We start from the raw sequence: 11275 nt of genomic DNA on the forward strand, positions 1-11275 counted from the left end.
CTCTAAGAATTCTATACATTTTCCTTCATCATCCGTTCAAAATCATCCACCACTGATTCTACAATTCATTTCCTGATGCTCTGAGAAATTCACTATCCACTGGCACAACTCATATTCCTTGGTCAGGAAACATGGATGGGTTTTATTTTCCTATGGGAAAATAAATTAAATTCAATTAAAATCATTAGATTTCCTGTATTGAAAAGGTGTTGTGAAATATGACCTATGAAAATTATATGAATTTGAGAAATACCACATATAAAGAGCAGGGCCATAGGTTCTAAAATAAACTGTTCATAAAATAATCCAGTCACTTCTGATGGAGGGATTTCACTTTCACACTGCTTTAATATGGCCACACATTCAAGTTTTCCATTTGTATAGTTTCCTTCTGTAATCTTTGATTGTTCCTATTTTGATGTCTACAGAGAAACAAGTCTTTTATTGTGAAAGTAGTTTTAGTCTTTCCTCTACTTGCATCTTGCAACTCTACTGAAGCTTAGAGAGATTAAAGAAAATACTTGACCAATTGTATTAGGTTAGTGGTGAAATTGTATTAGGTTACTTATTCTTATACTCATGTGGAAAAAAATGGCTCCAAATGTATTTGTCATATACCTAACGATTTTCAATTTTCTTTCCAGAAATTTATATCCAAAAAGATATATCTGTAAACTGAGTCAATATCACAATGCTGTTTTCATGATTGTATTCTATGATAACACACAAGTTAGCTTTGCATTATTTGGAATTAGAATAAATATTTTCCATTACATAATTTGCTGCGGATATACGTTGTTGAGTGTGATATGGTGGGGTGGGGTAGGGTGCCTCAGTAGGTCCATGCTGGGGTAACACTTCCTCTTAAGGTACCAGCCATAAGACAGGTATAGTGTAGAATAGAGTTGACTTAGGACATGGGAAGGAAAGTTGAGAAGGGAGAAGAGAGGGAGAGAGAGAGAGAGAGAGAGAGAGAGAGAGAGAGAGAGAGAGAGAGGAAGAAGAGAAGGATGAGGAGTAGAAGTAGGAGAAGGAGGAAGAGGAGGAGGAGAAAGAGAAGGAAGAGGAGGAGGAGGAAGAGGGGGGAGGAGGAGTAGAAGAAGAGGAAGAGGAAGAGGAGGATAAGGAGGAAGAAGAGGGGGAGGAGGAGGAGGAAGAGGAAGAGAGCAAAGGAGAGGCCAACCAGAAATAAGGAAGAGGTGGGGAAAGAGATAGGTAGATGACATGGAAGGGGAGAGAGGGAAAAATGGGTGTGAGTCTTCTACTTGGGTGTGGCTCTTGTACCACTTGCTTGCAGTGCCCTTGGAAGCCAGAGGAGGGGATATCCATTGGGACTGAACTTACAGAGCGATGTGAACACTATGTGTGTGCTAAGGATGAGACAGGGTCCTTTGAAAGAACAGCCAATGCAGAGCAGAAGAGACCACCAACACTGCCCACCCCTGCTCACATCCCTGGCCCAAGAGGAAACTGTATACGGCCTCTGGGTCCCCGTAGAGGAGGGCCCAGGAGCAGCAGATCCACTGCATCTGAGAACCTGAAGGAACCGACCGGATAAACAGTTCTCTGCACCCAAAACCCGTAGGAGGGAGAGCTAAACCTTCAGAGAGGCAGACATGCATGGGAAACCAGAAGAGACTGCACTCTGCACACATCTCTGACACCAGAGGAAAACACCAAATGCCATCTGGACCCTGGAACACGGAAGCTCCCAGAAAGGGCATCGCAGATCTTCCTGGTTGCTGCCACCGTGGAGAGCTCGTAGGCAGCACCCCACGAGCAAACTTGAGCCTTGGGACCACAGGTAAGACCAACTTTTCTGCTGCAAGTGACCTGCCTGGTGAACTGAAGACACAGGCCCACAGGAACAGTGGAAGACCTGTAGATAGGAAAAACTACACACCCAAAAGCAGAACACTCTGTCCCCATAACTGGCTGAAAGAAAACAGGAAAACAGGTCTACAGCACTCCTGACACACAGGCTTATAGGACAGTCTAGCCACTGTCAGAAATAGCAGAACAAAGTAACACTAGAGATAATCTGATGGCGAGAGGCAAGCGCAGGAACCCAAGCAATAGAAACCAAGACTACATGGCATCATCGGAGCCCAATTCTCCCACCAAAGCAAACATGGAATATCCAAACACACCAGAAAAGCAAGATCTAGTTTCAAAATCATATTTGATCATGATGCTGGAGGACTTCAAGAAAGACGTGAAGAACTCCCTTAGAGAACAAGTAGAAGCCTACAGGGAGGAATCACAAAAATGCATGAAAGAATTCCAGGAAAACATAAATAAACAAGTAGAAGCCCATAGAGAGGAGTCACAAAAATCCCTGAAAGAATTCCAGGAAAACATAAATAAACAAGTAGAAGCCCATAGAGAGGAGTCACAAAAATCCCTGAAAGAATTCCAGGAAAACACAATCAAACAGTTGAAGGAATTAAAAATGGAAATAGAAGCAATCAAGAAAGAACACATGGAAACCACCCTGGATAGAGAAAACCAAAAGAAGAGACAAGGAGCTGTAGATATGAGCTTCACCAACAGAATACAAGAGATGGAAGAGAGAATCTCAAGAGCAGATGATTCCATGGAAATCATTGACTCAACTGTCAAAGATAATGTAAAGCGGAAAAAGCTACTGGTCCAAAACATACAGGAAATCAGGGCTCAATGAGAAGATCAAACCTAAGGATAATAGGTATAGAAGAGAGTGAAGACTCCCAGCTCAAAGGACCAGTAAATATCTTCAACAAAATCATAGAAGAAAACTTCCCTTACCTAAAAAAAGTGATACCCATAGGCATACAAGAAGCCTACAGAACTCCAAATTGACTGGACCAGAAAAGAAACACCTCCCGCCACATAATAGTCAAAACACCAAATGCACAAAATAAAGAAAGAATATTAAAAGCAGTAAGGGAAAAAGGTCAAGTAACATATAAAGGCAGACCTATCAGAATCACACCAGACTTTTCGCCAGAAACTATGAAAGCCAGAAGATCCTGGACAGATGTCATACAGACCCTAAGAGAACACAAATGCCAGCCCAAGTTACTGTATCCTGCAAAACTCTCAATTAACATAGATGGAGAAACCAAGATATTCCATGACAAAACCAAATTTACACAATATCTTTCTACAAATCCAGCACTACAAAGGATAATAAACGGTAAAGCCCAACATAAGGAGGCAAGCTACACCCTAGAAGAAGCAAGAAACTAATTGTCTTGGGACCAAAACAAAGAGAAGAAAAGCACACAAACATAATCTCATATCCAAATATGAATATAACAGGAAACAATAATCACTATTCCTTAATATCTCTCAACATCAATGGCCTCAACTCCCCAATAAAAAGACATAGATTAACAAACTGGATACCCATCGAGGACCCTACATTCTGCTGCCTACAGGAAACACACCTCAGAGACAAAGACAGACACTACCTCAGAGTGAAAGGCTGGAAAACAAATTTCCAAGCAAATGGTCTGAAGAAGCAAGGTGGAGTAGCCATTCTAATATCAAATAAAATCAATTTTCAACTAAAATTCATCAAAAAAGATAAGGAAGAACACTTTATATTCATTAAAGGAAAAATCCACCAAGATGAACTCTCAATCCTAAATATCTATGCCCCAAATGCAAGGGCCCCTACATACGTAAAAGAAACCTTACTAAAGCTCAAAACACACATTGCACCTCACACAATAATAGTAGGAGATTTCAACACCCCACTCTCATCAATGGACAGATCATGGAAACAGAAATTAAACAAAGACGTAGACAGACTAAGAGAAGTCATGAGCCAAATGGACTTAACAGATATTTATAGAACATTCTATCCTAAAGCAAAAGGATATACCTTCTTCTAAGCTCCTCATGGTACTTTCTCCAAAATTGACCATATAATTGGTCAAAAAACGGGACTCAACAGGTACAGAAAGATAGAAATAATCCCAAGCGTGCTATCAGACCACAACGGCCTAAAACTGGTCTTCAACAACAATAAGGAAAGAACACCCACATATACATGGAACTTGAGCAAGGCTCGACTCATTGATAACCTGGTCAAGGAAGAAATAAAGAAAGAAATTAAAGTCTTTTAGAATTTGATGAAAATGAAGGTACAACATACCCAAACTTATGGGACACAATGAAAGCTGTGCTAAGAGGAAAACTCATAGCGCTGAGTGCCTGCAGAAAGAAACAGGAAAGGGCATATGTCAGCAGCTTGACAACACACCTAAAAGCTCTAGAATAAAAAGAAGCAAATACACCCAGGAGGAGTATAAGGCAGGAAATAGTCAAACTCAAAGCTGAAATCAACCAAGTAGAAACAAAAAGGACCATAGAAAGAATCAACAGAACCAAAAGTTGGTTCTTTGAGAAAAATCAACAAGATAGATAAACCCTTAGCCAGAATAACGAGAGGACACAGAGAGTGTGTCCAAATTAACAAAATCAGAAATGAAAAGGGAGACATAACTACAGATTCAGAGGAAATTCAAAAAATCATCAGATCTTACTATAAAAGCCTATATTCAACAAAACTTGAAAATCTACAGGAAATGGACAATTTCCTAGACAGATACCAGGTACCGAAGTTAAATCAGGAACAGATAAACCAGTTAAACAACCCCATAACTCCGAAGGAAATAGAAGCACTCATTAAAGGTCTTCCAACCAAAAAGAGCCCAGGTCCAGGTTTAGTGCAGAGTTCTATCAGACCTTCATAGAAGACCTCATACCAATATTATCCAACCTATTCCACAAAATTGAAACAGATGGAGCACTACCGAATTCCTTCTATGAAGCCACAATTACTCTTATACCTAAACCACACAAAGACACAACAAAGAAAGAGAACTTCAGACCAATTTCCCTTATGAATATCAATGCAAAAATACTCAATAAAATTCTGGCAAACCGAATCCAAGAGCACATCAAAACAATCATCCACCATGATCAAGTAGGCTTCATCCCAGGCATGCAGGGATGGTTTAATATACGGAAAACCATCAACGTGATCCATTATATAAACGAACTGAAAGAACAAAACCACATGATCACTTCATTAGATGCTGAGAAAGCATTTGACAAAATTCAACAACCCTTCATGATAAAAGTCCTGGAAAGAATTGGAATTCAAGGCCCATACCTAAACATAGTAAAAGCCATATACAGCAAACCAGTTGCTAACATTAAACTAAATGGAGAGAAACTTGAAGCAATCCCACTAAAATCAGGGACTAGACAAGGCTGCCCACTCTCTCCCTACTTATTCAATATAGTTCTTGAAGTTCTAGCCAGAGCAATCAGACAACAAAAGGAGGTCAAGGGGATACAGATCAGAAAAGAAGAAGTCAAAATCTCACTATTTGCAGATGATATGATAGTATATTTAAGTGATCACAAAAGTTCCACCAGAGAACTACTAAAGCTGATAAACAACTTCAGCAAAGTGGCTGGGTATAAAATTAACTCAAATAAATCAGTAGCCTTCCTCTACACAAGAGAGAAACAAGCCAAGAAAGAAATTAGTGAAACGACACCCTTTATAATAGACCCAAATAATATAAAGTACCTCGGGGTGACTTTAACAAAGCAAGTAAAAGATTTGTAAAATAAGAACTTCAAGACTCTGAAGAAAGAAATTGAAGAAGACCTTAGAAGATGGAAAGATCTCCCATGCTCATTGATTGGCAGGATTAATATAGCAAAAATGGCCATTTTACCAAAAGCGATCTACAGATTCAACGCAATCCCCATCAAAATACCAATCCAATTCTTCAAAGAGTTAGACAGAACAATTTGCAAATTCATCTGGAATAACAAAAAACCCAGGATAGCTAAAACTATCCTCAACAATAAAAGGACTTCAGGGGGAATCACTATCCCTGAACTCAAGCAGTATTACAGAGCAATAGTGATAAAAACTGCATGGTATTGGTACAGAGACAGACAGATAGACCAATGGAATAGAATTGAAGACCCAGAAATGAACCCACACACCTATGGGCACTTGATTTTTGACAAAGGAGCCAAAACCATCAAATGGAAAAAAGACAGCATTTTCAGCAAATGATGCTGGTTCAACTGGAGGTCAATATGCAGATCAATCCATGCTTATTATCCTGTACAAAACTTAAGTCCAAGTGGATCAAGGACCTCCACATCAAACCAGATACACTCAAACTAATAGAAGAAAAACTAGGGAAGCATCTGGAACACATGGTCACTGGAAAAAATTTCCTGAGCAAAACACCAATGGCTTATGCTCTAAGATCAAGAATCGACAAATGGGATCTCATAAAACTGCAAAGCTTCTGTAAGGCAAAGGACACTGTGGTTAGGACAAAACAGCAACCAACAGATTGGGGAAAGATCTTTACCAATCCTAGAACAGATAGAGGCCTTATATCCAAAATATACAAAGAACTCAAGAAGTTAGACCACAGGGAGACAAATAACCCTACTAAAAATGGGGTTCAGAACTAAACAAAGAATTCACAGCTGAGGAATGCCGAATGGCTGAGAAACACCGAAAGTAATGTTCAACATCTTTAGTCATAAGGGAAATGCAAATCAAAACAACTCTGAGATTTCACCTTACACCAGTGAGAATGGCTAAGATCAAAAACTCAGATGACAGCAGATGTTGGCGAGGATGCGGAGAAAGAGGAACACTCCTCCATTGTTGGTGGGATTGCAGACTGGTACAACCATTCTGGAAATCAGTCTGGAGGTTCCTCAGAAAATTGGACATTGAACTGCCTGAGGATCCAGCTATACCTCTTTTGGGCATATACCCACAAGATGCCCCAATATATAAAAAAGACACGTGCTCCACTATGTTCATAGCAGCCTTATTTATAATAGCCAGAAGCTGGAAAGAACCCAGATGCCCTTCTACAGAGGAATGGATACAGAAAATGTGGTACATCTACACAATGGAATATTACTCAGCTATCAAAAATAATGACTTTATGAAATTCATAGGCAAATGGTTGGAACTGGAAAATATCATCCTGAGTGAGGTAACCCAATCACAGAAGAACACACATTGTATGCACTCATTGATAAGTGGCTATTAGCCCAAATTCTTGAATTACCCTAGATGCCTAGAACAAATGAAACTCAAGACCGATGATCAAAATGTGAATGCTTCACTCCTTCTTTAAAAGGGGAATAAGAATACCCGTGGCAGGGAATAGAGAGGCAAAGATTAAAACAGACACAGAAGGAACACCCATTCAGAACCTGCCCCACCTGTGGCCCACACATATACAGCCGTCCAATTAGACAAGATAGATGAAGGAAAGAAGTGCAGACCGACAGGAGCCGGATGTAGATCGCTCCTGAGAGACACAGCCAGAATACAGCAAATACAGAGGCGAATGCCAGCAGCAAACCACTGAACTGAGAATAGGACCCCCGTTGAAGGAATCAGAGAAAAAACTGGAAGAGCTTAAAGGGGCTCGAGACCCCATATGTACAACAATGCCAAGTAACCAGAGCTTCCAGGGACTAAGCCACTACCTAAAGAGTATACATGGACTGACCCTGGACTCTGACCTCATAGGTAGCAATGAATATCCTAGTAAGAGCACCAGTGGAAGGGGAAGCCCTGGGTCCTGCTAAGACTGAACCCCCAGTGAACTAGATTGTTGGGGGGAGGGGGGCAATGGGGGGAGGATGGGGAGGGGAACACCCATAAAGAAGTGGAGGGGGAGGCAGTAGGAGGATGTTTGCCTGGAAACCGGGAAAGGGAATAACACTCGAAATGTATATAAGTAATACTCAAGTTAATAAAAATAAATAAATAAATGTAAAAAAAGAGAAAGAACAGCCGGTAATCTTTACCACTGAGGCATTACTCCAAACCCCACATTACATATTTTTTAAGTTATAATTAGTAAATATAAACTGGTAATTGCATAATCTTCATATCACTGCCGTGCTTAACCATCATCAAAGAAGCTTTTTCTCTCCACTGTAGATGGTAACTAACACAGAGACCAACTTGACAGTATGTTGAGAGTGAGAGTCTTTGTAACACTCAATTCTAAATGGGAAGTCTTTTTCAAGTCCTTCCCAAAGAAATCAGTAATCTTTACAGAATAGGCAGAAGACAGATTGTAGAGCCAGGCTAGGTGGATGACTTCAGGGAGACAGACACACTAGCATTGATACACACAAGAATTCACACAAGCATGACAGCATCCATATGGCATGTACAGGGTCATCATACATGGGGCTTCAGAGCTGTTAGGGGACAGTGGACACCACCAGCTTCCACTACTCAGCAAGAAACTATCTTTAATTGATATCACTGATAGAGGAAAATTTAGTCCTCTCCAACGGTGTCTCACTAATCATATAAACCATACTCATGCCCAGAAGTTGTTGGTCTACACAAAATAAAGTCAATGGTATTTTCATAGATTTTTCAAATATCTTTCCCCTCTCAGCTCTGGAACCCCATCTATTCCAATCACATGGACCACTTCTATAAATTCACCACTATAAATTCACCACTTCTATAAATTCACATGTGCATTAATACTCTTAAGTCTGAAAGACAGAGTTTTCTTGAAGTCACCCATCTGTTCTGTCTCTATAACCTTTCTGCCTACAACTTTATTTAGGGTGTGTGTGTGTGTGTGTGTGTGTGTGTGTGTGTGTGTGTGTGTGTGTGTTGGTCATTTGCTGATTATTTTTGTATGTTCTTAAATTTCCTCTCTGTGTGTTTATTTTTTGTTTTTATTTGTTTTGTTTTTAAAAGAGAGAGAGGAAGGAAGGATGAAATTGGGTGGGTAAAGAAGCAAGGAACAGCTGGGTGATAGTGGACGAGGGGAATATCAGGTGAAAAATATTACTTTCAATTAAAATAAAATAATGATTAAGTAGCTAGTGAAAGTGCTGGAGAGTTGGCTCAGTGGATAAGAACAGTGTGCTCTTGAAGAAGACTTGAGTTCAGTTCCTAGCACCCATATCGTGGCTAAGAACAATTTATAACTCCAGGTTCCAGGATTCTGGTACCCTCTTCTGGCCTCTACAGGAACTGCACGCATGTGCTTTAATTATGTGCTTTAAAGTTATCTGGACTCATCTCAGCACAGAGTTCCCAAAAAATAAAAAGTAAATAAAAATAAAAATAAACTCACAAAGAAAGCATCAGCAGGCTGGTTGTGTTTTGGCTTCTTGTCTTTGAAGCTGAAAGCTTTCTCCTCTTATTTTTAGTTCAGGTTTGGGGTTCCTTTCAAAGATACTCTAAGCCAAATTTCAAAGCCACTTTGGATTTTTCTCGCACACACTTTTTTTTTAATGAAAACAAATTAACTGAATTGCTATTAAAAGGTCTAGATTTGTTTTTAATTTTAAAATAGGAAATCTATGCCTAAAGACGTTGGTAATCCCTGTCTAAACCATGATTGCAGTTACTAACATACAACGAAAGGAGGAACTTCTCACAACTACAGTAAAAAGGTTTTTTGTGAGTTCTCATAGCTTTTCATTCATTCATGACCCATTTCTCCCCCTCCAGCTTCTCTTGCATACTTCTCAACTTCTCCCCCTCTAACTTCATGTCCTTTTCCTCTTCTACTTTTTCTTCTTCATTAAAAACCCACCAAATGCACAATTAGTGCTGTTCATATATGTACAGGTATGAGGCCATCCCCTGGGACATGAAAATCTAACTGTGGCTACACCTCCAAAACAATGTACAATGTCAAAGCAGAATGGCATTTTTGAGATAAGACCTTGTTGTATAGCCCATGTCTCACTACATAGCCCAGACTGACCCTGAACTCTTGTTTCTCCTGCTTTGCTCTCATTGGTTCTAGGATTTCATGTGTGGGCATATGTCTAGTCCTATTTAATATACTCCCATTTCTAATCCCAGTTTTACTCCTCCTACTAGAAAAAAAAACTACAAGATTTTCTTAGAGGTTCCACATAGTTTTCTTACTACAAATATTAATCGGTAGTCTCTGGTGAACCTGACATTGTCATCTACATACAATATCTGGACTCATTTTATTATTGTATCAGGTGTATCATACAGATAGTGTTAGCTGTTTGATGTCAATGAAGAAACTGAAACTAGGAAGCATTAAATATTCTAAGATCACAAAGATTATGGGTTATTAATGATTCAAAATCAAATCTAATACACTCAGTGTTTACAGTCTTTAATTTTTATAGGTCTCACCTAACTATGATGTCAAGTGACATAGGTCATTTCAGAACATAGGATTTATTTGCTTATTCAAATGCTACCTCTATTTTTTTTAAGGCTGTATCCTTCCTACTCATAATTCCATCTCTAGCACAAAGTGAAATGACTGCTATATGCTAACTGCCCTGTGGAGACCTTACAACCATTATCATTCTGATCAATTTCCCTACATTTTTGCTATCATTGATGCTTAATTTGTTTAAGCTCTTGTTTTGAAATGAATTGCTTTTTTTCAAAAGTGCTCATGTTAAAGCCTTATAGAAAATGCAACTGTATTTAGGGAGAAAGCCTTTAAAGATATACTTTTTAATGGACTGGAGAGATGATTCAGTGGTTAAGACTATTGGCTGTTCTTTCAGAGGTTCTGAGTTCAATTCTTAGCACCAAATGGTATTTTACAACAACCATCTGTAATAGGATCTGATGCCATGTCTGGCATGTAGGCACACAAGTAGAATACTCTTACATAGAATTAAAAATATACATTTTAGATAAATAATTGTGAATATGATATATATAATTTAAGCACCGCAAATATTATTTATGTGAGTATACTCTGGCTCTTTCTGAGTTTTCATAAAGATATATTTATTGTAACATTCTTATAACCACAGTTTTAAGTGGACAATGTTAGGACATAATGGTATGACATTAATCATTGATAATATAATATGATATAATATAATATAATAATTTGTGTATTATAAGAGGTTCAACAGATACCAAGAATATACACAAATAATATATCCTGCAAGGGAGCAAGAAGAGCATGGTCATAGGTCAACATAAGATGGAGATCTTGGCAGTGGGGGAACAACTCTTGGTTCATCGAAATTGTACTTTTACCCTCTAGAAGTATGAGATAACCAACTTACAATATTTGAGCAGTTAGCTGATGGCACAGATCCTACTACTGATCTAAAAATGGGCTTATCTCTGTATAAATAAATTGTAAATTTAAAACAAGTTAAGAAATGCCTTCAATAGCCTACAGATTGGGACAGGATCTTTACCCACCCCACA

Source organism: Rattus norvegicus, chromosome 16 (assembly GCF_036323735.1).
Source record: "Rattus norvegicus strain BN/NHsdMcwi chromosome 16, GRCr8, whole genome shotgun sequence".
In the NCBI taxonomy this organism is placed as follows: Eukaryota; Metazoa; Chordata; class Mammalia; order Rodentia; family Muridae; genus Rattus; species Rattus norvegicus.